General features: G+C 44.0%; 1 pseudogene across 1 annotated transcript in view; it reads left to right on the top strand.

Moving 5' to 3' along the window:
• The window catches only part of LOC308278885 (BTB/POZ domain-containing protein KCTD3-like), a 77,269-nt pseudogene extending 53,936 nt beyond the window's left edge, over positions 1 to 23,333 (top strand). The window contains exons 2-8 of the transcript in view: positions 3,728 to 5,569; positions 17,215 to 17,280; positions 19,753 to 19,860; positions 21,557 to 21,645; positions 21,863 to 21,965; positions 22,366 to 22,450; positions 23,276 to 23,333. The product of the transcript in view is annotated as a BTB/POZ domain-containing protein KCTD3-like (transcript). The remainder of the gene's footprint in view (positions 1 to 3,727; positions 5,570 to 17,214; positions 17,281 to 19,752; positions 19,861 to 21,556; positions 21,646 to 21,862; positions 21,966 to 22,365; positions 22,451 to 23,275) is intronic.
• The last annotated feature ends 2,018 nt before the right edge of the window (positions 23,334 to 25,351 follow it).

The raw sequence follows: 25,351 nt of genomic DNA on the forward strand, positions 1-25,351 counted from the left end.
GCAGGCTCTGATCCCAGCCTCGGAGGCCCCGGTAGTGGCCTTGCCTCCTGTCAGGCTCCGATGCCGGCCGTTGGCCCTGGCATCGGCCTAACCCCTCAGCAGGTTCCAATCCCGGCCACGGAGGCCTCAGCACCGCGGCCTTGCCTCACGGTGAGCCCCGATCCCGGCCTCACTGGCCCCAGCACCGGCCTAACCCCTCGGCAGGCTCCGATCCCGGCCTCAGAGACCCCAGCGCCGGCATTGCCTCACGGCAGGTTCCAATGATGGCCTCACTGGCCCCAACACCCGTCTAACCCCTCGGCAGGCTCCGATTCGGCCTTGGAGGCCTCAGTAGTGGCCTTGCCTCACGGAAGGCTCCGATGCCGGCTGCTGGTCCCGGCACTGGCCTAACCCCTCAGCAGGCTCTTATCCCAGCCTCGGAGTCCCCAGCACCGGCCTTGCCTCACGGCAGGCTCCAATGCTGACCGCTGGCCCCAGCATCGGCCTAACCCATTGGCAGGCTCCAATCCCAGCCTCGGAAGCCCCAGTAGCAGCCTTGCCTCATGGCAGGCTCCAATGCCTGCCATTGGCACCGGCACCGGCCTAACCCCTCGGCAGGCTCTTATCCTGGCCTCAGAGGCCCCAGTACCGGCCTTGCCTCACGGCAGGCTCCGATGCCGGCCTCGCTGGCCCCGGCATCGGCCTAACCCCTCAGCTCCGATCCCGGCCTCGGAGCCCCAGCACCAGCCTTGCCTCATGGTGAACTCTGATCCCGGTCACGCTGGCCCCAGCATGGCCTAACCCCTCGGCAGGCTCCGATCCCGGCCTCGGAGGCCTCAGTAGCAGCCTTGCCTCACAGAAGGCTCCGATGCCAGCTGCTGGCCCCAGCACCGGCCTAACCCCTCAGCAGGCTCTTATCCTGTCCTCGGAGGCCCCAGCACCGGCCTTGCCTCGCAGAAGGCTCTGATGCTGGCCTTTCTGGCCCTGGCACCAGCCTAACCCCTCGGCAGGCTCCGATCCCAGCCTTGAAGGCCCCAGTACCGGCCTTGCCTCACAGCAGGCTCTGATCCCGGCCTCACTAAGGCCTGTAGCTTTAAAAACCCTAGAGACAACTGAAGTTTTAGCCCTAATATATGTAGAGGCAACCAGTGCCTCTATTTACCTCCTCTCCTTGTGACCTAGCCTGGGTATAGGAGAGGTAAACTCCTTGAGCTTCAAAGCACCCATAGTTGATGAGCAACCAATATAGCCCAATACAAGAGAGGTGGAAATAAAGTAGATTATTGACCTCTGTGTTGTAAGTGCACTGTCCAGAGGCAAAGAGGCACCACCTGGTGAAAAAAAAAAGTTACTAGCCCATTGCCTTGGTAACGCTGATAAGAATATTACAATACAAGCAGGCATGGTGGCACACGCTTGTAATCCCCACATTCCGGAGGCTGATACTGAAGGATCATGGTTTGTGGACAGCCACAGCTACATAGTGAGGCCCTCTGAAACTCAGTGAGACCTGTTTTCAAAATAAAGAATAAAAAAATAGGGCAGGGGGTGTAGCTCAGATGTTGAATGATCCTGGGTTCCATCCCCAGACCCGCCAAAAAAAAAAAAAAAGAATATTACAATACAAAATCTACTTAAAGGCCTAGGATAGGGTAGGGAAGGGGGCAGAATTCCACTTTTGGTCTCTACAGTGTGGCTGCTAGGCACACTGCTTTGCTTCTCTTCCCTTTCTATTTTCCTACTGATTTTCTTTACTGCACTGGGGATGGAACCCAGGTGCATTCTACCTCTGAGCTACACCCCCAGCCCTACTTTTTAGTATTTTTAATATGAAACAGGGTTTCACTGAGTTGCAAAGGGACTTGCTAAGTAGCTGAGGCTATCCAAGAACCACAATCCTCCGGTCTCTGCTTCCCAAATTCTGGGATTACAAGTGTGCCACCATGCCTGGCCCTACTGATTTTCTAATAAAGACTTGTTGAAGCTGTACTAAGCTGCCTATTTGTTTTAATTTCCCTATTCAAAGAAAATTTAGTTAAATTGGGAAGAAGAATCCTCAGTGCCATTACAACCATAACATTTGACTTACAGCATTAATTCCTAACTTCAGTCTTATAAATGTGAATCTTGTTCACAAGTCAAAAATCTCTGCCGGGCGTGGTGGCGCACGCTTGTAATCCCAGCGCTTGGGAGGCGGAGACAGGAGGATCGCGCAGGTTCGAAGCCAGCTGTGCTGGCGTAAGAGACCCTGTTTCAAAAATATAAAAAAATAGGTCTGGGAGTGTAGCCCGGAGGAAGAAGGGCTTCCAGGAACCCCAGTACCACCAAAAATAATAAATTAAAAAAAATCTCCTGCTAGGGTATAAGGCCCTAACAAGAGAGACTCCATGTTTGACCCAGCTGTGATCCCACAGTTACTAGAATTCCCCCACTGTGTCCAAGAAGCCAAAATTGTTTAGTAGTTTGAACCTTTTGTTAATGTTCTTCCTGGGCTTTTCAGGGAGTTAAAGTAACATCCGTGGAGGGTATTATTTTAAATGTAGCAACATCCTGGAACACCCAGCTCCACTCCATACAATGTTGCAGTTTTGTCAGACAATAACTATGGGCCTCCCCCCTACCCTCAGCCACCTATGCATGGCTTTCACCTTTAAAAAACCCTTTTAAGTTCAGCTCGTGGTCACAGCTCTGGACTGAGTGCCAGACTGTGTCCCTAGCCTGGCTAGTCTGTTTTTACTGGGGTTAAATAAACTAATCTTCCACATTCCACTTTGGTTGGTGCTCTCTTTCTCTGCTCCTGTGACATCGGCCTGGGTACAACAGGGTTCATTTTAATACTATTAGCAAGAACTAATCAATCAAGAGTAGCCACCAATATGGGACCATCCTGGTCCTAATAAGTCATTTTGTTCATGGTATTCCATTTATTCATGATATTCATGAACATGCTGTGTGAAACCAATTAACACTACCAAATATATCGTCCATCATGAGAATACCAAATTGGCTTCTTTTTGTTGTAATATTCCCAGTAAAGTTTGTCTCACATTATATTACTACTTCCTATGTAATATCAAAAAGACATATCTTAAACAAACACCCATGTAGCACTCAAATTATCCTGTGTATTAAGTACAATTGTTAGAGACTTTAAGACATTTATTTATTTATTTATTTATTTATTTATTTATTTTGTGGTACTGGGACTGTAACCCAGGGCATTCTTCCTCTGAGCCAGACCTCAGCCCTACTTTATCCTTTCATTTTGAAATAGGGTCTCACTAAGTTTTGGAGGGCCTGCTGAAGTTGTGGAGGTTGGTCATGAACCTGAACCTGCAATCCTCCAATCTCAACCTCCCAAGTACTGAAAGCATTTAAAACTAAAATTTCAGGGCTACAAAGGTGGTAGCGTACCGCTGAAGCAAGGTCTGGTGGCTTGGAAGTCATGATGGGTGAAGGACAGACAGCCTTCATGTGTTGAGAGAGTGAAGGGGAGAGGTGGGAACAAGTGAGACTTGTAAGGTTGGCCCAGAAGTCTCCAAGTCCCCTGCCCCATGGTCGACTTCACTCAGATGGCCCTGCAGCCATTGTGTTGGTCTCTGGCCCTACAACCCATAAGGATGCGAGCCCCCAAGCAGAGCAGGAGATTATGGCAGCTTTACTGAGATGGTGATCTGCATTGGCAAGAACATGCAACTGAAGGGGGGGGGCAGATATAGTTAGTACCTCAAAACAAACTTTTTTGTAGATATCAGATTTTTTTTCCAGTTTACTGAATGGAAGAATATCAACACTTCAAGATAAAATTGTACTATATTTATTGATAGAGATTCAGCAGCATTTGAACATATTTTAAATTTTCTTCAGACAAAATAACAAGATTTAAGGGGAATAAGTATTAATGTTCTCAGGCATGAAGCAGAAATTTATGAAATCACTCCACTAATAAAAAGGCTTCTCTTATGTGAAGAATTAGAATGTCTGTCTTTTGGGCAGTGTCCTTTTTCATGATTACTTACCCCCACCAGGCATTCCTACTCATAAAATAAATGACACAGTTAGGACTTCTCCTGATTCTAGGAAAGAACTAAATTCTAGAGAAAAGGAAGTCTGGGAAAACGGCACAGCAGCCTGTTCTCTCTGGAACCAGAAGAGACTGTTACACAGGGATTTCTTGTGGATCCACAAAATATGTTGGAAGTTGCTGGCCATCAAAACTGGATTATAGCTTCATATGCTCATTTTGCTGTGTGTTACAAAATCAAAGAATCTTCAGGATGGCAAAAGTGTTTACAAACCCATATTTACATTGGACTAGTAAACAAGTAGTCTTAAAAGGCAAAAATGTTTGGAGATCCACATGGAGACAAAGACAAAATGGCTCTCATTGCCTCTGAGAATGGTATCATCCTGTGGAGTGTTCAAGACTGGGGGAGTAGAAGTGAAATTGGAGTGTTCAGCCTTGGTGTTCCTGTAGATGACCTCTTCTTTATTGGTAACCAGTTGGTTTCCACCAGTCATACAGGGAAAGTGGGATACTGTTACTCAACACTGGCAGGTTCAAGATGTTATGTCTATAACTAGTTATGATACTGCTGAGTCATTCCTTCTCCTGGGATTAAAAAAATAAATCAATATATTACATTAATACAAGAAATTCCCCCTTGCAAATGAAGGATAATGACCTTCTTGTTACTGAACTCAAGCATGATCCTTCAAACAATGCTATTACTCCTCTGTTTACCTCACACACAAAACAAGTGCCAGTGGATCGAGATTGCCAATGGTACAATTTCTGGAACAGTGTAAACGACTGTACAGCATCCAGAGACAGTTGGGTCAGGTCCTCAGCTTTTCAAGCCTTTCATGATTTACTGAAGTCCTGTTAAAAAATTCATGCTATTGAAGAAGCATCTGGTGTCAGTTTATGAAGATAATAATCATGGCCAGACATGAACAATAACATGATTTAGAGTAATGATCTCTACTTAGCCAGGTTCCATTCCTTAAGCATCATTCAAAATACTGTCTTTGGAGGAGAAAGAAAGCAATGGTAGCTATTCCTCTGGAAATGGCATACGGCCCTTTGGAGAACAAGATAGTCAAGTGTTTTTCTGGAAAGTTATTCCCATCACTAACAAACTATTTGTAAGACTCTCATCTACTGGGAAAAATATGTGCGATCCAAGGTGTCTTATTTACAGGCCATACAAATGATAGTGTTCATATGTGGGATCTGACCACTGCTATGGATATGCTTAAAAATAGTGAAGATAAGGAAATACGTGGTCCAATAGAAGAACTGCTGAAAATACTAAATCCGTGTGATCTGAGCATATCTCGCTGTGCTACTCTTAACATTAACCAAACAGCTTCTGTGGTTCAGCATAGCTGCCTGTGAGAATTAAATTCTAGCCTTTATCTTCAGCACCATGAAATCTTCCATGAAGTGGATGATTCATAGTTTTACAAGGACTTAGAGAGAGCCCTTTGTTAGCAAGGGCAAAAAGTACTGAGAGCTTTCATAGTTTTAGGGACCTCCAGATTATTCATATGAATAGAGATGCTAAAAGAACTATTCCTGAAAGTGGTAACATGGGTCTAATACAAGCTGAAGTGAGGGGGGTAACAGGAGAATATAATACATCTGAGAGATGCCGGGTGTGGTGGCGCACGCTTGTAATACCAGCATTTGGGAGGCTGAGACCGGAGGATCACAGTTCGTGGACAGCCTTAGCTACTTAGTGAGGCCCTCCACAACTTAGCGAGATCCTGTTTCAAAATAAAGAATAAAAAATAGGACAGGGGGTGTACCTCAGAGGTAGAATGCCCCTGGGTTCCATCCCCAGACCCGCAAAAAAAAAAAAAAAAAAAAACATATATATTTGAGAGAAAATCTCCTGGAACAGGAGAAAAAGTTTGAGAGAATTAGAAGTACAAAAAAAAAATAGCTGAAGGGTTTTTTTTTTGTTTTGTTTTGTTTTTTACAATGCAAGAAAAAGTCTGAAAATAAAGTGGAGCTAAGGAAGAAAGAAGGATCTGAAGAGAAAGAATTCCTTGGAAGGAAAAAATTCCCTATTTGGCATCATCACCAAGTACTTCTGATGGAGGAACTGAGTCACCTGGTACTGCATCCCCATCTCCTATAAAAACCACTCTGACTCCTAGCATAAAAAAGGGATTCTTCAGGGAAAGAGTACAGCTTGTGAAAACTTACCAAAATTAGTGATAGTTTTGCTAAATTAAGATGAAAATCAATTTTTCATGTTTTTCTTTTTTTGTGTGTGTGGGTCTGGGGATGGAACCTAGGGGCATTCGACCTTTGAGCTATACCCCCTGCCCTATTTTTTATTCTTTATTTTGAAACTGGGTCTCAATGAGTTGCAGAGGGCCTCACTAAGTAGCTGAGGCTGTCTGCCAACCGCGATCCTCCTGTCTCAGCCTCCCAAATGCTGGGATTACAAGCATGCGCCACCACACCTGGCTATGTTTTTCAATACATTAATGCTTACACTAAGGCTTTACGATATAAAATTGGACTTTATTATCTTTTTTTTTTGCTGTACTGGGAATAGAACCCCAGGGACATTCTACCTCCAAGCTATGCCTGCAACCCTATTTTTTATTCTTTATTTTAAAAAAGGGTCTCATTAAGTTGCAGAGGGCCTCGCTAAGTAGCTGAGGTTGTCCACGAACCACAATTCTCCTGTCTCAGCCTCCCAAATGCTGTAATTACAAGTATGTGCCACCACGCCAGGCCATTTATTATCTTTTTTAAGAGAAATACTTAGAATGAGAAGATACAATAATCATATCTCTTGATATTTTGGAATTATTTTGTTTTACAAGCACACTGAACAGATCATTTGTAAAGAAGGACCCATTTTAATGTTTAGCCAGTGTTTTTTGGTTTTGTTTTTATCGTACCACATCATAACAGCATAGTAAATATATGGATGAATATCTGTTGAAGCATGGAAACCAACAGACTGAATTCCTAATCTTGATAATGCCTAAGACTTGTCTTACAATGTTATCTTAAGTGAATTATAATTCTCTCTAGAACTCAGTCTCCAACCCTAATTGTGATTGCAGTATATTTACCAGATATCTGATGAGGTGCTATGTTTGTGGAAAATATTATGCAATTCAAAAACACTATTGATGTTGAATACCAGATTCCACTGTGGAGTAAGACTTTCAAAATCATTTTAATTGTGGGTCATTTTATGATTCTCATTTTGGGAAGTTCTTAAATATTAGTGTGCATCACAAATTTCCAATGTCAAATGTCCATATAAACTCTTTTTCAAGTTGGAGAAATTCTTTGGGTTTTTTTTTTTTTTTTTGGTGGTACTGGGGTTCCTGGAAGCCCTTCTACCTCTGGGCTACACTCCCAGACCTATTTTTACATTTTTATTTGGAAACAGGGTCTCCTAAGCCAGCGTGCGCGGCTGGCTTCGAACCTGCGCGATCCTCCTGTCTCTGCCTCCCAAGCGCGGGGATTACAAGCCTGCGCCACCACGCCCGGCGAAATTCTTTGTTTTTGAACAGATTAAATAAAAATAATCTGGGGTAGCTGGGCGTGGTGGTGCACGCTTATAATCCCCGCACTTGGGAGGCAGAGACAGGAGGATCGCGCAGGTTGGAAGCCAGCCGCACTGGTTTAGGAGACCCTGTTTTCAAATAAAAAGTATAAAATAGGTGTGGGAGTGTAGCCCGGAAGGAGAAGGGTTTCCAGGAACCCCAATACCACCAAAAAGTAAAAAAAAAAAAATCATCTGGGGTAAAGCTTTGATGCCCAGATTGGAAAATTTTCCCAGTTGCTAGTCTGCCTTGATTTAGGAGCCATCATATTTTTTTAGTTTTAATAAGAAAATTAAATGTGGCCATTTTGTTACACTTATGGGACTACAGGTCTGGAATTTTGGTTAAAGGTTTTGACTGTTGTAAAATGTTATTTTGAATACATTCTGAATTGCAAAACAAAATATTTTTGTACATTTTTCTTCATTTAATTGAAGTAATTTTCAAGTTTCTGCAAATAGGTTAGGGATAAATTTAAACCGTTAAGCATTTACTGGTGAATAATGCATATATCCCCGTTCCAAGAAATACAATAAATGAGTAAAGTTGAAGTAAATTTATTAAAGTTTATTATATTGCCAGTGGTTTCACAAAAATTCTCTTGTACTCATTAATCAAGTGAACGAAATAAAAAATTTAGACAAAAAAACTCAACATTCCAGTATATCTTGTTTTCCAGAGGGAAGTGTGGGAATGTCCACAAACTTTCAAATCAATTTTTGTAGAAAGTTCTGAGGAAGAATAATTTATTCACTCTTCATATATGGTAATGTGAGCTACAATTCCCACACTTTTGGCAAACATGTAGCTCCATTACCCATTTACCAATTGGTATCTTTATACTCATTCATTCAAACAAGTAAAGAAATATACTTAGAATTTATCAAATAGAACATGCATTCTATTTTTTTTTCCTCTTGGAAGTTACAGCATCCTGAAGATTTAAAAGTTGTGGAGTACTCTTTGGGATATAGAATTGAGGTCAAAGAGAGTTATATGCATGGGCTGTGAATTGGTGTTCATGACTTTTAATTGTTGGCTGAAATCAAGCTAGTAAACCTTGAAATGTGAGGGAAATGACACAATCCTTTCAAGTGATTCAGCTGAAATAAAGGCAATAGTGATGAGGTAGAATAGAAAAAAATAAATTTTAGTTAGAAAGGAGACACGTTGAAAAGGAAATAAAAATATAGCTTTAAAATCTGAAAAAATATATATAATCCTTGGTTTCATTCACTGAACTTGATTATTCTTTGTAAAAAGCCAGCCGCATACACTTTTACATCAAAATGGGTGGCTCAGGAAATTCCTGAGGTGATTAAACCCAAGAGAGGTTCACCTTTGTCAAAGTTCTGTTTATCTCCAGGAAGACCCCCTTTTGTTAAAGAGCCCTGCTCCCTGGCTTCATGTCTCCACTCACTGGGATTCTTATCTAAAAGAAATTCCCACGTTTTGTTACTCTAAAGCTCCAAAGAAGAAGCCCCACCATCCAATGTGCCCCTGGACACCCCCCTCTCTAGTGGGCTCTATAAAAAAGGAGAGATCCGGAGAAGCTTTAGGAGGCAGTTCTTGAACACTCTTGGCCACTCATTGTCCCTTTCTCCTCGCAGCCACTCTCATGCTTTGGAGATGGCCTGCATTTTCCCCTAAGCATGTATCTTTGTTTTACTTGTGTTAGATAATACAGTGATAAAAGAAAGAAAGAAAAAAAACCACAGTTCTACAGAACATAACAGGCTTTTTAATTGAAGTGAAGCCGGGGAGTGGGAACTGACCAGGGTGAGAGCCCAGAAGAGTCAGAAGAATCCCCTTACCTTACTTTGAGCAGAGATCACTAAAGGGTAAATGAGGACCCTTTTATCCTGAGTTAGCTCCAGAGATGGCAATTTGCCCTCTTGGAAAGAGTATGGAAGACCAATCTATCTTCTAGAAAGGGCTGGGCACTGAACATGAATTGCCTGGGTAAAAGCCAGAATTCCTAACCATTGGACCACCTTAGCTCTACTAGAAGGGTAGGTGCAGGGATGCACTCCAACCTGGTCTCATTAGGCTAAGCTCAGCAGCTGCCCCCAGTGCCATCCTGGAGGCCATGAACAGAGGCATCACAGGCTCTTTTGATGCTGGAGGGAGCTGTAGACAGGAAGGCTGGGTGTAGGGACTCACAGGCGTGGGACCACAGGGAAAGTTTTGTAAGTGGGACAGTGGTGCTAATGGGGTGAAGAGCTGCCCCCTCCCTCCCCCTCTTCCCCTCCCCCTCGCTCCCCCTCCCCCACACGCCTCGCCTGGCTGAGGCAGGGCTTGGGCATCTTGGATGCTAGCAATGGTGGGAGGGGCAAGGCAGGAGCTGCGGGACTTGTGGGAACCTGTAGGGGCTTGGTTGGAGCCTCATGAGGCAGGGAGCCACAGGCCATGCAGGAGCAGGAAAAGGGCGAGCAGACTCTCTGGAGGTGTGCCAGCAAGCTGGCCAGAGTTGCCCAGACCTTGAAATAGACCTTGAGACAGAAGGATGGCAGAAGTGATGGGAAAAGCCTAGGGTATAGCAGGCAAAAAAAGGGGGCTGGGGAACAAGGGGTGGTCTGGGGAAGGAGTACCCAGAAGTGGAAGTGGGGTGAGCAGCCCCACTGGCAACATGGTTAGAGTGGGAAATTTAGCAAGGTTCACTCTCAAAGGAGAATGAACCTGGAAGCCGGAAGTGCTATAACAGGGCTAGCTGAAGGCTATTCTCTGTTTTGGAAGTGCAGATGTGGGGATGGAGACAGAGAGCATGGGAGAGGATACTCGAAGGCCATGAAAGTTCTGTGTCAAGGACTTGGCAAAGAATGCAGTTCATACAGAACAAGGAACAAAAGTGGAAACGAATGAAAACTTGAAAATAGAGGGGTTTACCTCCTGTCTTTGGCTCTTCTGGGCAATGTAGTTATCTAAGTCTGTACAATTTGGGGTCAAATGTGCCAGTATTTTTAGGCAAGATATTTTGGTTTAAGCTTCCCCTTTGAGCCCCAAAGTAAAAAGATTTGGCATGCCAGAGGGGATTCTGGGGGATTTTTGAAATTTGGAAGGGCCAATAAGACAACTTCCAGGAGACTGAAGGCATTTCAGCATCCCCGGTGAAGACTGCACTTAGTCTGAATCACCCACCTGGTTAGTGGGTGGGGCCAGAAATAGAAAGAGAGGCGTCCCCACAGTTCTGTTTTGGCAGTGGGAAAAAATCCCAGGGAGTGAGATTTTCCAGAGCCACGGATCCCTAAGCTTTTTGGCAGAGGAGAGAGATCTCTGGAGCCAGGAATCCTACGCAGTGGGATGGGATTTGGGGGACTTACTGTGTGCCTCAGAAAGGCAGATGGGGGCAGGACTTACTGAGCCAAAATTAGAGACCACTGTTGTATGCAAAAGTCCCAGATCAGTAATCCCAGCATTCAAGAGGCTAAGACTGGAGGATGGTGGTTCATGGACAGTCTCAGCTACTTAGTGAGGCCCTCCACAACTTAGTGAGACCCTGTTTCAAGATAAAGAATAAAAAATAGGGCAGGGGTGTAGCTCAGAGGTTGAATATTCTGGGTTCCATCCCAAAACCTGCAAAAAAAAAAAAAAGTCCCAGATCAGCAAAAAGATCTTCCAAATGCTGGAGCTGTGTGAAGAAGGGAAGGGGGAAGGGAGGTGGTACTGGCCCTTTAGAGAGTGACTGGCCTAAAACCTCTCTGGATCAGTTAACAAGAAAGTTCTGGCCACCACTTTTGTTCCAGAGTTCATTGCCAGCCAATCCCACCATCTGTTGGTAAATATCAAAATAAGGAGTGCACAGTTCAACAACAGAAACAGAATTTATTTTGGGATAAATCTGGGAGGAGGCACCTGACCGGGAGAGAAAGTCCACAAGAGCCAGGAGCCTCTGCCTTCCAGACTAGGGGCTTTTTGTGGTCCAGTGGTTAGGAATCCTGGCTCTCATTCAGGCAATTTGTGTTCAGTTTCCAGCCCTTTCTAGAAGATAGATTGGTCTTCCATACTCTTTCCAAGAGGGCAAATTGCCATCTCTGGAGCTAACTCAGGATAAAAAGGCCCTCACTAACCCTTTAGTGGCCTCTGCTCAAAGTAAGGTAGAGGGCTTTTTCTGACTCTTGTGAGCTCTCTCTCTGGTCAGTTCTCCCTCTCAGAATTCCCTTCAATGAAAGAGCCAAGTCTGGTCTATATAGCTGTAATTTTTCTTTTATCCCTATTGTTAGGTCAGAGGGTGCATGGGGCCTGGTGGGTTTCACAACTATAGCTTAACATGGGTCTCACAATCATGGCTACACCAGGATAATGCAGGGCAGTCTGACCCAGTCTAAGAAGCAGTTATCAAAAACAAGAAAACAGTCACATGGAGGAATATTCCAACCTTGACCATGAAGGTCAGCCCCCACCACTTGTGAGCAACTGAGTCCAGCTGTTCCCAGGACCAGGCACTACCTCCTCCCTTGCTCTCTCTGATATAAATTTTTTTCACTTCCCCCTATTGATGCTGCTCTCTGGTGCAAGAGAACAGCCTGGAAGCTTAACCTTGCCTGCAATAAATTTTCTTTAATTGGACCAAACTTCAGGGTCTCTAGTCTCTTGGGTCATGCCTATCACCTTAAACCTGGTGCTGAAACCCGAAAGGGTCCTGTGTCTCTGGACCACCTGGGTAGCATAGGCCCTACACTAGGCACATACTCTTGAAACACCCCTCCCACCCACTCATCTGGTAGTTGCCACTTCTAACAGCCACTTGAATCCTTGGCCATTGTTGGTATCCAGCTTCACACTCATCCCCTGTTTCAGCCTGTAGGATCTCCTCACCTTAATGACTCTGACCTTTCCAACCACTGACCTTGGGTAAGTCCTCTCACTTCAGAGACTGTCTGCCTGAAGTCCCTAAGTTGTACTGGTACTCCAGTAGTCTCCTCTTGCCCTGTGTTGGGTGCCCCTTACCCAGCAGGGACTCTTGGCCTGGATGACCTGGGCATTCTTAGGAGCCTGCCTCTCTTGCATGGGGACACCCTCAAGAGAGGGGCTTCCTCTTGTCTAGGTTCTTGCCAGACCCATCAGTCCTTTTCTGTCCTCTGGCTCTCGTTTTCTTTCTAGTCCTCCTCTTTCTCTCACCTAAACATGGAAGCCTGTCAGATTCCAGATTCCCCTCTCTCCTGCTTTCAAATCCCTCTCCACTCTGGTTCTTCAGGATTATATTAAGGCCTGCCACCTCATTTTTTACTGCAACACTCTTTGGCCTCAATACAAACTCAATAACAAGCCTGAAAACAACACCCTATATTTTTTTTTCCGGGTTGAACCAAGGGCATTCTACCACTGAGCTACACCCCAAGCCCAATTGTTTTTTGGGGGGCGGGTCTGGGAATGGAATCCAGGGGCATTCAACCTCTGAACTATATCCCCTGCCATATTTTTTATTCTTTATTTTGAAACAGGGTCTAAGTTGCGGAGGGCCTCACTAAGTAACTGGGGCTGTCCATGAACCATGATCCTCCGGTCACAGTCTCCAGAATTATGGGATTACAAGCATGCACCACCATGCCTAGCTCTATTCTTTATTTTTGAAACAGGGTCTCGTTAAGTCACAGAAGGCCTCACTAAGTACCTGAGGGGCTGGACACGAATGTGTGATCCTTCTGTCTCAGCCTCACAAGTACTGGGATTACAAGTGTGTGCCACCATGCCTGGCCCACCCTAGGTTTTTAAATTCTAACAGATCTAGATAATTTCTGCCACCATAATGGCAAGTAGCCCAAAGTTCCTTATGTCCAAGCATTCTTTGATTTGTGGTCCCAACCCTCTCTGCACCTCCTGCTCTCCCCAGCAGTTTCCTCTGGCTAAGGGCCACCAACCCCCTAAAGACCCCTTCTCACAGACCTGCCATTCACTTATACTACTGATATTGAGGATTGGGTCCCTCCTGATCCTCCCTCAAATCTCCTTGTACCTTCTCAACTCTCTGCACCTCCCCCTTCCTCCTTATGCCCTTCATTGGCCAATAAGCCAAACTTAAGCTTATCAGACTCGTCCCTTTCCCACCTTCCTCCTGAACCCATCTTTAGCCTTTGAGAGAGGTGGCAGGAGCCTGAGAAATCATCCAGGTACATGTGCCTTTTGCTATGACTGACATGTCTCACTCAAATCGAAATGAAACTCGGCTCTTATTCCCACGGCCCCTCCACCTTTTTAAAAATTTTTCAGCTAGGCATGGTGGCACATGATTGTAATCCCACATTTGGGAGGCTGAGACATGAGAATAATGGTTCAGTTACTACTTAGTGAGGCCCTTTACAACTCAGTAAGACCCTGTTTCAAAATAAAGAATAAAAATAGGGTTGGGGGTGTAGGTTGGAGGTAGAATGCCCCTGGGTCCATCCTCAATACCACTAAATAAATAAATAATAAAAATAAAAAATTAAAAAATTTTCAATATCTCACTCAGGTGTACAATTGTACCTGGTACCACCTCTATGTCATTCTGACTTCTTCCTTGGCTCCTGACAAAAAGGAGTGGGTCTGGGCGGCCGCAGAAGCCCATGGAGACAAAACACATCAGTCTGATAATAATTTCCCAGTAGGGACTGTGGCTTTCTCCTGGGCTAAACCTGGCTGGACATACCAAAGTAACTAAAAAATAATGAGATCAAATTCCCAGGGCGACCTGCCAAAAACTGCATGATAATATGTCTCATTGCTGGTCTTAAGGAAGCAACACACAAAATAATTAATTTTGACAAACTAAAAGAAATTACCCCCCCAAAAAAACTTGAGACTTGAGGACAGCCCCAAATTCCCCAACACGTCCTTATTAATACAGCATTCAGGGTTTCCAATAACCAAAAAGAGCAGAAACAGGATAATTTGGCCACCCACACTAAACTTCCAGCTCCTGGCAGCTGTTCTGTGGCCCTTTACATCCAACAAATAGATCTATCAAGTATACTCCACAAGAAGCTTCTTTCAAGCACAGTAAGATTGGACACTGGGTACAAGCCTGCCCATCACTGAGGCCTCCATTGGGCCCATGTCCTGCATGTGAGCAGAAGGGGCATTGAATGGCCAATTGTCCCACCCTGTCTCATTAAGGTAGGCCATTCCCCTCACTCCCCTCCCAAGTGGACCTCTCTGACTTGTTAGATCCTGCCTCTGATTTGTTATGGTTTGTAATGACACTGTGGGCTCTTTTACTTTATTTAAGTACAATTTGCCGAATAGGGAAACTAATAGGCGGCTAGGTTGTAGCAAAAAAAAAACCTTTATTACAAAGTCAGTAGGAAATAGAAAGAGAAGGAAAGAAGTGTGCCTTGCAGGCACACCAGAAAGCCCGAAGGTGGAACTCTGGCCTCCCCTCAGACCCCAGCCCTTAAGTAAAGCATCCCCATTGGTGTGTTCTTATCAGCGTTCCCTGGACAACAGGGCTAGCAACTAAATTTAGGGAGGTGGCATTATCTTGTTGCTGGTCAGCACACTCATTAAATTTTAGTACATCTTTTCTACCTCTGCTCTATCAGTTGCCCATTAATTGGTGGTACTTTGGAGTAACATATTGAGCTTACATCCTGCATATGAAGGCCGGGTGACAGAGGAAAATAGGGAAACAGAGGCACCAATGAAAGCTTGCATCTTGCATATCAAAGCTGGGTCATGGAGGAAGCTGGGAAAACTGAGGCCCTAATCACAGCCAATGCAGTGGCATATAATTTCTCAGAGCAGAGCACAAGGCTCTTGCTATCTTTACAGCTTTTAAGATGTGCTGGGAAGGGCTTCTTGTGATCTTAGGGCATTTATTATATATATATATATTTTTTTCTTAAAAACTCTAACTGCCTCTACACTCTTGCTAATGGGTTAAAATCAGGGCCAGAATAAAAAGGGGTGTAGTTTTGAAGTATAGCAGGCAAAGTTATTTTTGCTTTTTTTTCTCTTTCTTGCGTGTCTGCCTGAGTGCTTGCATAGTACCTCTGATTACCTTTTAGACTTTTATTGGAAATCAATACTTGGACAATTTCCCAATACTGGCACATTATTATTGGTGCCCCGGGTCTCCAGCTCCTGACCGCTCCATCGTTATTACGCCAGAGGAGCCCAGGGTAACTCTCCAGATTGCTGTTAGGTCTCTTAGTTTCATTATTGATATGGGGGCCACCTGGTCTGTTCTTCCCTTTAATGGTCAGACCTTTTCATCTCAGGCTACTGTTATGGAGGTTGATGGCCATGCTCAACAACCTTGAGCCATGGGTCCCCTTCCATGCTCAATATGAAATTACCCCTTCACTCATTCATTTCTTGTTATGTCCAGCTGCCCAGTCCCCCTCCTCTGTAAGGATATTCTTTCTAAACTTCACTCTCTCCTTTGCCCCAAGTCCCCCACCCTCCTTTCTTTTCTCATTTTCAGACATCTCATCTTCTACCCCACATATACCCCCTTCCTCACTTTTTCCATTACCCCCCCCAAAAAAAAGTCGATCCTATAGTCAGGGATACTTCCTCTCCCTCTATAGCATCCCATCACACCCAATAAAAACCCCAAACACCACTACCTCCTTACTTAATTCTACTTTTTGCCCAATCACCGGTTGTGCCTTTACTCTCCACCTAGAGTTTGGCATCTAAAAAGACATGGTAATCAATGTTCACACACACACACACACACACACACACACACACACACACACACCACACACACACAGTTCCTTGACAATAAAAGTCCTGGGGGGGGACGCAGATTTTGACAGGGGAGGGGATAGAAGCAGGAGCTCAGGTACCTGGCTTCACACTCTTAAAAGGCCTTTTCCCAATAGGCAGTGGAGAACTGCTCTCACAAAGCCCACATGAGGTGCTTAGTCAGACGCGACCCTGGCTGAGCTTCACTTTCATAGGGTATATAGGCTGGGATATGCTGAGGAGAGAGGCAACCTTCTCAGGACAAACTAGTGAGTACATCTTCTCTTAGATGAAATCCCAGCAGTACAAGGTAGAAGCCCAAACCCCTCATGTACATTCTCAAACACTAGGATAAGTTAGATCCCCAGACTTATTTTTATTTATTTTTTATTTTTTGGTGGTACTGGGGTTCCTGGAAGCCCTTCTACCTCCGGGCTACACTCCCAGACATATTTTTATTTTTTTAAATTTGGAAACAGGGTCTCTTAAGCCAGCGCGGCTGGCTTCGAACCTGTATGATCCTCCTATCTCCACCTCCCAAGCGCAGGGATTACAAGAGTGCACCACCATGCCCGGCAGATCCCCAGATTAATTAAAAAAAAAAAAAAACAGCTCCCATTTTTTTCTGCCTTCAAGCATGGCCACAGTACTCTCTGGGAGATAAAAAAAAAAAAAAAAAAAAAAAAAAAAAGCTTGGCCACCACAAGAAAGCCCAAATTTTAACACACTCTTTCAGTTAGATTTGTTCTGCAGGGGAAAAGATAAATTAATATTTAATGTAAATACAATGCGATCCCATATATTCAGCTTTTTATTACCTCCAAAGCCATCCAGACCTGTTCAAAAATTGTAAACCTAAGGCAATTTTTGGCAGCAGCAGTAAAAGCAAAACCTAAAGAGCAGACAACTCCAGGAAAGTAGGATGACCACCCTGTAGGAGTTGTAGCACTAATTAATAATGCTCCCCTTAACCTCTAGGAAACTGTGCCCAAATAGGCCCCCTCCATATCATAATACCAACACCTCCAACCAGGAGCCCCAAAAGTAAGTAACAATTATGTTAGGAAACCAAACTAACTTGGGTACCAACCTTACCCCTAGTCCTATTTAAAATTACCTTTTTGTCTGATCTTTCCAGAAAAGCCCCCTCCATCACACACACACACACACACACACACACACACACAAAAAAAAAAAACCCTAAGCTGCCTTTTTTCTCTCTTTTTCTGTCTGTAATAAGATAAGGTGCTGTTCAAGGGTTTTTTGTTTGTTTTATCTCAGCCAGTACTAGCTAAAAAGTAAACCTAAAAAACAGTTACAATTCTTTAAAATCCAGGCAGTGTAAAACTTAGTACTCTGTAATATGTGATCAAATACAATGTGAATTTTCTTTAAAGATTTTTCTTTGGCAAAAGAGTGCTTTTAAAATACTAATGATGAGCCGGGCATGGTGGCGTATGCTTGTAATTCCAACATTCAGGAGGCTGAGACCTGGAGGATCATGGTTCACGGACAGTCTCAGCTACTTAGTGAGGCCCTCTGCAACTCAGTGAGATCCAGTTTCAAAATAAAGAATAAAAAATAGGGCAGGGTGTGTAGCTCGGAGGTCAAATGCCCCTAGGTTACATCCCCAAACCTGAAAATAAAATAAAATAAATTAAAATAAAATAAAATACTAACGATGCAGCCAGGTGTGGTAGTGCACGCTTGTGATCCCAGCATTCGGGAAGCTGAGACAGGAGGATCGCAGGTTCACGGACAGCCTCGGCTACTTAGTGAGACCCTTTGAAGCTCAGTGAAACCCTGTTTCAAAATAAAGAGTAAAAAATAGAGCTGGGGGTGTAGCTTTGAGGTAGAATGCCCTGGGTTCCATCCTGGTATCACACACAAAAATACTAATGATGCTTACCTAATGTCTTAACTTGCAATTATTGAATTAGGTAAATATAAAATGTGAGTAATGCTTTAAAATGCTCTTGGCTAGCTGGGCGTGGTGGCACACGCTTGTAATCCCTGTGCTTGGGAGGCAGAGACAGGAGGATCGCGCAGGTTCGAAGCCAGCCACGCGTGCTGGCTTAGGAGACCCTGTTTCCAAATAAAAATGTAAAAATAGGTCTGGGAGTGTAGCTTGGAGGTAGAAGGGCTTCCAGGAACCCCAGTACCACCAAAAAAATAAAAAATAAATAAAATAAAATGCTCTTAGCTTTATGAGACCTAAAGTAACATTCTAGTCTATTAAGTGGGCATCTAGATTGTTGGTGTAAGAACAACATTGTAAAATGGCATTGTTTTGGGGTCAACTTGTATGTAAGAACAAGAGAGAAATATAAAGAAAATGCATGGATATGAAAAGTTTTGGTAAGAAAAGATTTTTAAAAATTATGGAAATAAGAAAGCATTTTATATGAAGTTAGACTTATCCTAAGAATGTGTCCCAAATGGAAAGAAAGAATGAGGATAAAAATCAAAGGGTTGAGGTAAGTCACAGGTTTGTGGATGTTTATAAAAGTGTAAAGCTAATGAAAGAAATATTGCATGTGTGCTAAAATGGTTTTATTAAAAAATAGTTAAAAGACTTGCAGTAAAGTTCTTTTAAGCCTACCTGTTTTGCAACCTCTTTAGAAACCATACTATTCATACTTATATTTGGCTCATGTTTATTAAATTATGTAGTTAAGTTTGTCTCCAGAAGACTTAATGCTATCAAGTTCCAGATGATGCTCCAGATAATACCCCAAATAAATATCTACCTAGCTTTGATAGCCCCTTGGACAGCCATTGACACCTCAAATGCTGGCTAATCTAACCCCTGACAAGTAGCTTGCAGGCACACTCACAGTTGGGGCCCTACTCCATCCCTTTTCAGCTCAAAAAAGCCAGATCAATTTTCAATGCCCAAATTCCTTGTGTGACAGGTGTCGACAAGTTTTTAAAAAAAAAAAAAAGAAATGTACCGGTATTGGAAAATTGTTCTGATTGGTTTCCAATAAAATTGTAAAAGGTGGTCAGAGCCTGGGTGCTATGCAAGCACTCAGGCAGGCAGGCAAGAAAGAGAAAAAAAAGAAAATGAGAAAAACAAGTTTGCCTGCTATACTTCAAAATCTCCCCCGCTTTATCCTGGCCCTGATTTTAACCTGTAGTTAGGAATGTAGAGGCAATTAGAATTTTTACCCTTCAAAATACACACATACAATTAAAAACTCTAAGATCACAAGAAGCTCTACCTGGCACATCTTGAAAGTAGAGATAGCAAGAGCCTTGTGCTGAGAGCCTGCTCTGAAATACTACACACTGCCACACTGACTGTGATTAAGGCCTCTATTTCCTTATTTTCTTCCATAACCTGGCCTTGAAATACAAGAAGAAACCAGTAATTGGTGCCTCTGTTTCTCTATAGAGAATGGCTAGTGGGGGGGGGGAATCTTGCTTATTCTTCCAAGAATATTGCTATTATATTAATCGAGGCAAGTTGATGAAAACATAAAATTTCTTAATGTCCTGGCTAATCATCTTCAGCTGCAGGGTTACTGAAAAGTTCAAGCCCCTTCCCTGTGGCCAACACTGGCCTCATGGTTCTTACTTCTCATGGGACCTCTAGCCACTATAATTATTCTCATGACCTTGGTACAACATAACGTGCCATTAGGTAAATCAGCTGCTCCTGACCAAATACCCCAATATCCCTTACCAGCCACTAAGACATCAATCCAAAAAAGCTTAAAAAACCAACGGGATGGCATTCTACCTCAACCCATTAGCCTAACATTCCTAGTCCTCTCTCCTCTTCATTCCCACTCAGAAGAAAAAAGCTGGATCAAAACCTGATGTCCAAAGCCAGATGTGGTGGAGCACACTTGTAATCCCTGCACTTGGGAGGCTGAGACAGAAGGATCGCGTGGGTTCGAAGCCAGCTTCAGCTACTTAGTGAGGCTCTCAGAAACTTAGGGAAACCCTGTTTCCAAATAAAATATAAAAAATAGATCTGGGAGTATAGCCTGGAGGTAGAAATCCTCTGAGTTCCACCCCAATACCACCAAAATAAATAAATAATAAAAAAATTGATGTCCATTACTATCATTAAAAAGCTGAACTGTTAGGTCAGAGGGTGCATGGGGCCTGGTGGGTTTCACAACTATAGCTTAACATGGGTCTCACAATCATGGCTACACCAGGATAATGCAGGGCAGTCTGACCCAGTCTAAGAAGCAGTTATCAAAAACAAGAAAACAGTCACACGGAGGAATATTCCAACCTTGACCATGAAGGTCAGCCCCCACCACTTGTGAGCAACTGAGTCCAGCTGTTCCCAGGACCAGGCACTACCTCCTCCCTTGCTCTCTCTGATATAAAATTTTTTCACTTCCCCCTATTGATGCTGCTCTCTGGTGCAAGAGAATAGCCTGGAAGCTTAACCTTGCCTGCAATAAATTTTCTTTAATTGGACCAAACTTCAGGGTCTCTAGTCTCTTGGGTCATGCCTATCACCTTAAACCTCTATTATTTAACATTTAGTGCCAAAAACCCAGGAGGATAATTGGCTGTTGGGGTTCCTTGGCTAAAGAGATTTCTGACCTGACACCCTTCAGTGGACCAGCACCCCTCCCCTCCTTTCACATGGCGCCAGACCAGAAGCTATTTTGCTGGTTCCAGATCCAATCGCCCAACACCCACCAGATTCATTGGTAAGTTTTGCCTCTCTTCACCTCTTAGGTACCTAAGAGACTTCCAGGGATGGCACCCTCCCCTTGGTTCTGGGATACTCCAGCTGGGTTCCTGTACCACCCTGGCTCTGGGATATCTCCTCCTGTTCCTGCACAGCCTTCCAGCCCGCACCGCCCTAGGGCTCTGGGACTCTCCTTCAGCCAGAACAGAAACTTGAAAACACTTAGCTTTCTGATTCTGGTCCCTCCCAACCACTCAGTGGGTGGCCTGTCTGGACTCCACAGCTTTTAAGAAGGCTGCGGCATCTTGCTTACCAACTTATGGGTTCCAAAAACCTCAATGATAACCCTCAAGCCCCCTTCACAAGATTTAGATAACTATTGTGCATACCGACAAAAGGCAGGAGTCTATTTCCATAGTATTTTACTTTGTTCCCGGGCATCTCTTTGTAAAAACTGTCCCCCCCTCTTACCTTCTCAATGCTAGACTCCAAGAAGAAAATCCTCTTCAGATACCCATTCTGATTCCTGTGAGCAAGCCCCCTCTCTACCTCACCACCCCTTCATCCCCATGCTAACCCATGTTCCCACTCCAGGAGAGTCTGCATCCTTTACCTCTTCCTCTTTAAGCCCCTCCTCAGTTTCCCTTATCTCCCCAGATAAGCAAGCCCCACCAGTCCTGGTGGCTTCCATCCTGCTGTCAGAGGCTGCAAGCGCCCACTCCAACCCCTGCTGCTTCCTCCTTCAGGTGCTTCCCAGTGGAAGCCCACAAATGGCATGCTGCTTTCTGTGCAGCCATGGCCCAGCCCCTGGCATTCTCCCTCTGCCACACCACCCCTCCCAGCTGCAGCACTATACTTTGCCACTGCCCAGCTGCCTAGCCTTCTGGGGCTGCTACCACCCCAGTCCCTCCTGCTGCTCAAAAACAGCCAGCCCAGTGTTGATCAAGGCGCCTGTCCCCTCAGCCTGCCATTCGGAGAAAAGGCAGGCTGACCATGTGGCCCTTTGCAGCTGCCCACACCCCCACCATCCCGCTCCAGGATGCTCAAGCCTTGCCTCCATCAGGCAGTATGGGAGTGAGCTGTTTCAATTTCTTCCTCCCTGCTCTACCAAGGGCACACAACCTGTTCAAGGCTACTGCCTGGCCCTTGGTACCCAACATAACAGCTGGACCTCCTATCCCTGTCCACCTGGCCCAGGGTCCAAGCTCCCCTGTTTCCTTGCCCAGGCATGGTGCTGAACCTCAGCCTTGCCTCTGCACCATCCTCTCTTAAAGGAGCATTAAAATGGCCTGATGGCTAAATCTCTGTGCATTCAGTCTGGTAGCCTGGGTTATGTTTCCAGTGAGGGACTCAACACTTCTTAAAGGGCAAAATGTAGAATTAGCTTTCTTATGCAAGCCTCTATACAAGTTTTCCGCAAAATATAGCTTATATTATGGGAAATGTGGCTGTTGTCACTCTTTTAGAGCCCATTGCTTTTAAAGGTTTTTCTTTGCCACTGGAAATAAACATTGCTGTGATGGCCTTTCCTACCACACTTACCTGCCTTTGGTAAAGTTTTACAAAACCTGTATATATGAACTATAACATTTCAGATATTTGCATTACCAAAACATACAGGTCTTACTATGACCATCTTCTTTCCTGGTAATTGTTTTTTGTTTTTCCAAAAGAGCTATGTAACTATTCTTTCACCTGTAAGACAGCTTAAAAAATTAGTGAAACTGACCTTCTGGGCCTTCAAGAACTGAGATAGAAAATGATCTGGAAATAAAGGACTAAGGGGAAAACACCAATATGTTGGCCTTAGTCCTCCAAAATTATACAGAACCCAGGAAAAATATGGCTTTGTAAATTCTGAAAAGCAACCCAATCCCTCGAAAAGGGCGATTGTGAAGACTCCATATATAGGGCCACCAACACATATGCTGTAAAAGGAAGGTCATTAGAGAAAAATGATCTCTATGCTTCAAGTGAAGCCAAGTGGTCAGCAATACATGATCTAGCCTGACAGATGGCACAGATGATAGAAGTTAAGTCTCACCAAGTCCCTAAGAGTAACCCTGAGGACCCTTGACTGACCCTAATAGCAAAATTGTTTTTAAAAAATGTGTGTGTGTGTGTGTGTGTGTGTGTGTGTGTGTGTGTATGTTTGCCCAGCTTAGCCTTGAATTCCCAGAAAAACAGTATAACCACAGGCAAATGTGCTATTTTAGGGGTAACAAAAAGGATCTGTACTAAAACTATTTATACAATACTTCTACCTTTAAACCCAGGGGAAAAAAAAAGATATGATATCAATACCCAAAACTTCCTTCCAGTTCAATACTTATAAGACATTGTAAAGTTAAACTTGTTGTTCATGAACTTTTACAGGTCCAGGGCCATCAGACCTCTACCAAAAGTGGAAATTCCTATTCTTATAAACTTCTAGAGGATCCCAGGCTTGTTCAAAACCCTGTTTGAGTGACGTACAAATAACACGCAAAATCTTTTTTCAAGATTCGGGCCACTTTGCATGAGGCTCATGCTGGCTTGTGCCCCAGGGTTGTGTGCCCGGCAGCAGCCCACAGGACACAGTGGGGCATTTTGTTTGCACCTTGGTCCACAGTTGTGCGGTCAATTGCCCCTGGCCCCGCCCCTCTGGCCACTTGCAAGCCGCTAGCAAGCTGCCACTGTTGCGCTCTTAGTCATCACATCCTCCATCTGAGTGGCCTGCCCATTGCTAAGGCCAATCAGTAGCTATGAGGCATATAGAAAGGGACTCCTCTCTCCCTGCTTATCTGTTTTCCCTTTAAATGAGTGCTTGAAAGCACCACAGATAGGGGGCTCGCCTTTTTTAGGCTAAACACGACATATATTTAGACTCTGACACACTTTAGTGGCCAATCTATTGACTCTTTAAGCCTTTTGTTGTAACTGTGAGCTCTAAATTTTTTTTGTGGTGCTTGGGTTGGAACCTAGAGGCAATCTACTTCTGAGCAACACCCCCAGCCCTATTTTTTTTTTTTGGCGGTACTAGGGGTGGAACCCAGAGGCTTTCTACCTCCGGGCTATACTCCCAGACCTTTTTTATATTTTATTTGGAAACAGGGTCTAAGTTGCTGAAAGCCTCACTAAGTAGCTGAGGCTGGCTTCGAACCTGTGCAATCCTCCTGTCTTGGCCTCCCAAGTGCAGGGATTACAAGCATGTGCCACCATGCCCGGCTTCCCCAGCCCTATTTTTTATTCTTTATTTTGAAACCGGGTCTGAGTTGCAAAGGGCCTCACTAAGTAGCTGAGGCTGCCCGCGAACCACGATCCTCTCATTTCAGTCTCCAAAATGCTAGGATTACAAGTGTGCACCACCATGCCTAGTTCCAAATTGTTCATGTAACTATTTCTCAATGCTATAGCTTAGCTAGTCAACCTGGTGGGTACTGGGGGGGGGGGCACTTTGGGGATTCTGCCTTAACTGAAGTATGTTAAAATAGTTTTCCTTTCTGGGAAAAACAACTTACCTTGTTTAGACTGTTTAATTAAAAAATAAGAAACAACACCTACTGGAGACAAAAACTATTTACTTAAAATGTGCTTGTCTCAGCCAGGCGTGGTGGCACATGCTTGTAATCCGAGCATTTGGGAGGCTGAGACCGGATGATCGTAGTTCGAGGACAGCCTCAGCTACTTAGTGAGACCCTCTGCAACTTAATGAGACCTTGTTTCAAAATAAAGAATAAAAAATAGGGCAGGGGGTGTTGCTAAGAGGTCAATGCCAGAGTTCCATCCCCAAACCTGCAAAAAAAAAAGTGCTTGTCTCAATCTCTTGTTAACATCTAACTTTATTTCATCTAGAAAATGTACTCAAGTCCTCAGAAAAGATTTTTGCCAAGTTACATAAAAATATTTATTCTGCTTTTTAGATTATTTGCTTGCATGTTCTGCATGCATGAGGTTATAGATTTTTAAGAGCATTCAAATTACTGGGGATAAGGACATACTGTTCTTAAAAAAAACTTTTTGTTTGGTTTACTGGCCTTTTAGTTAAGGTTCCTGAGCAGGCTCAGAGGGTGTGATAGGGGCAAGGATCTGATGGAAGGTGCACATTGGCTTCAAGGATGCGTGCATTTCCAATTATGGCAAAGGGAATGAATTGAAGTGGTTCATTCAAAATCTGGACTGCAACTGTGATAGGGATGCCTAATTACAGGATATTGTCAGCATAAAGACGAGCCAGTATTGTCCTTTCTAATTGAGCTGCATATTTCAAAGGCTGGGATACTAGCTCTGGAAGATATTGACAGCTGGGTGGGGAATAGACACTGATCTGATCCTGAGTTGTCTTTTGTTTTATCTCCTTTGTTTTAAAATCCTAGTTCTTTGTTGTAAAATCCTAGTTTTGTGTTTTTCTCCTTTCTCTTTATCATTTCAGAATTTAAAAAAATCTCTTAAAGCCTACAAACAAAATCATGG

The sequence above is a fragment of the Muscardinus avellanarius genome (assembly GCF_963383645.1).
Source record: "Muscardinus avellanarius genome assembly, chromosome: X".
Classification (NCBI taxonomy): domain Eukaryota; kingdom Metazoa; phylum Chordata; class Mammalia; order Rodentia; family Gliridae; genus Muscardinus; species Muscardinus avellanarius.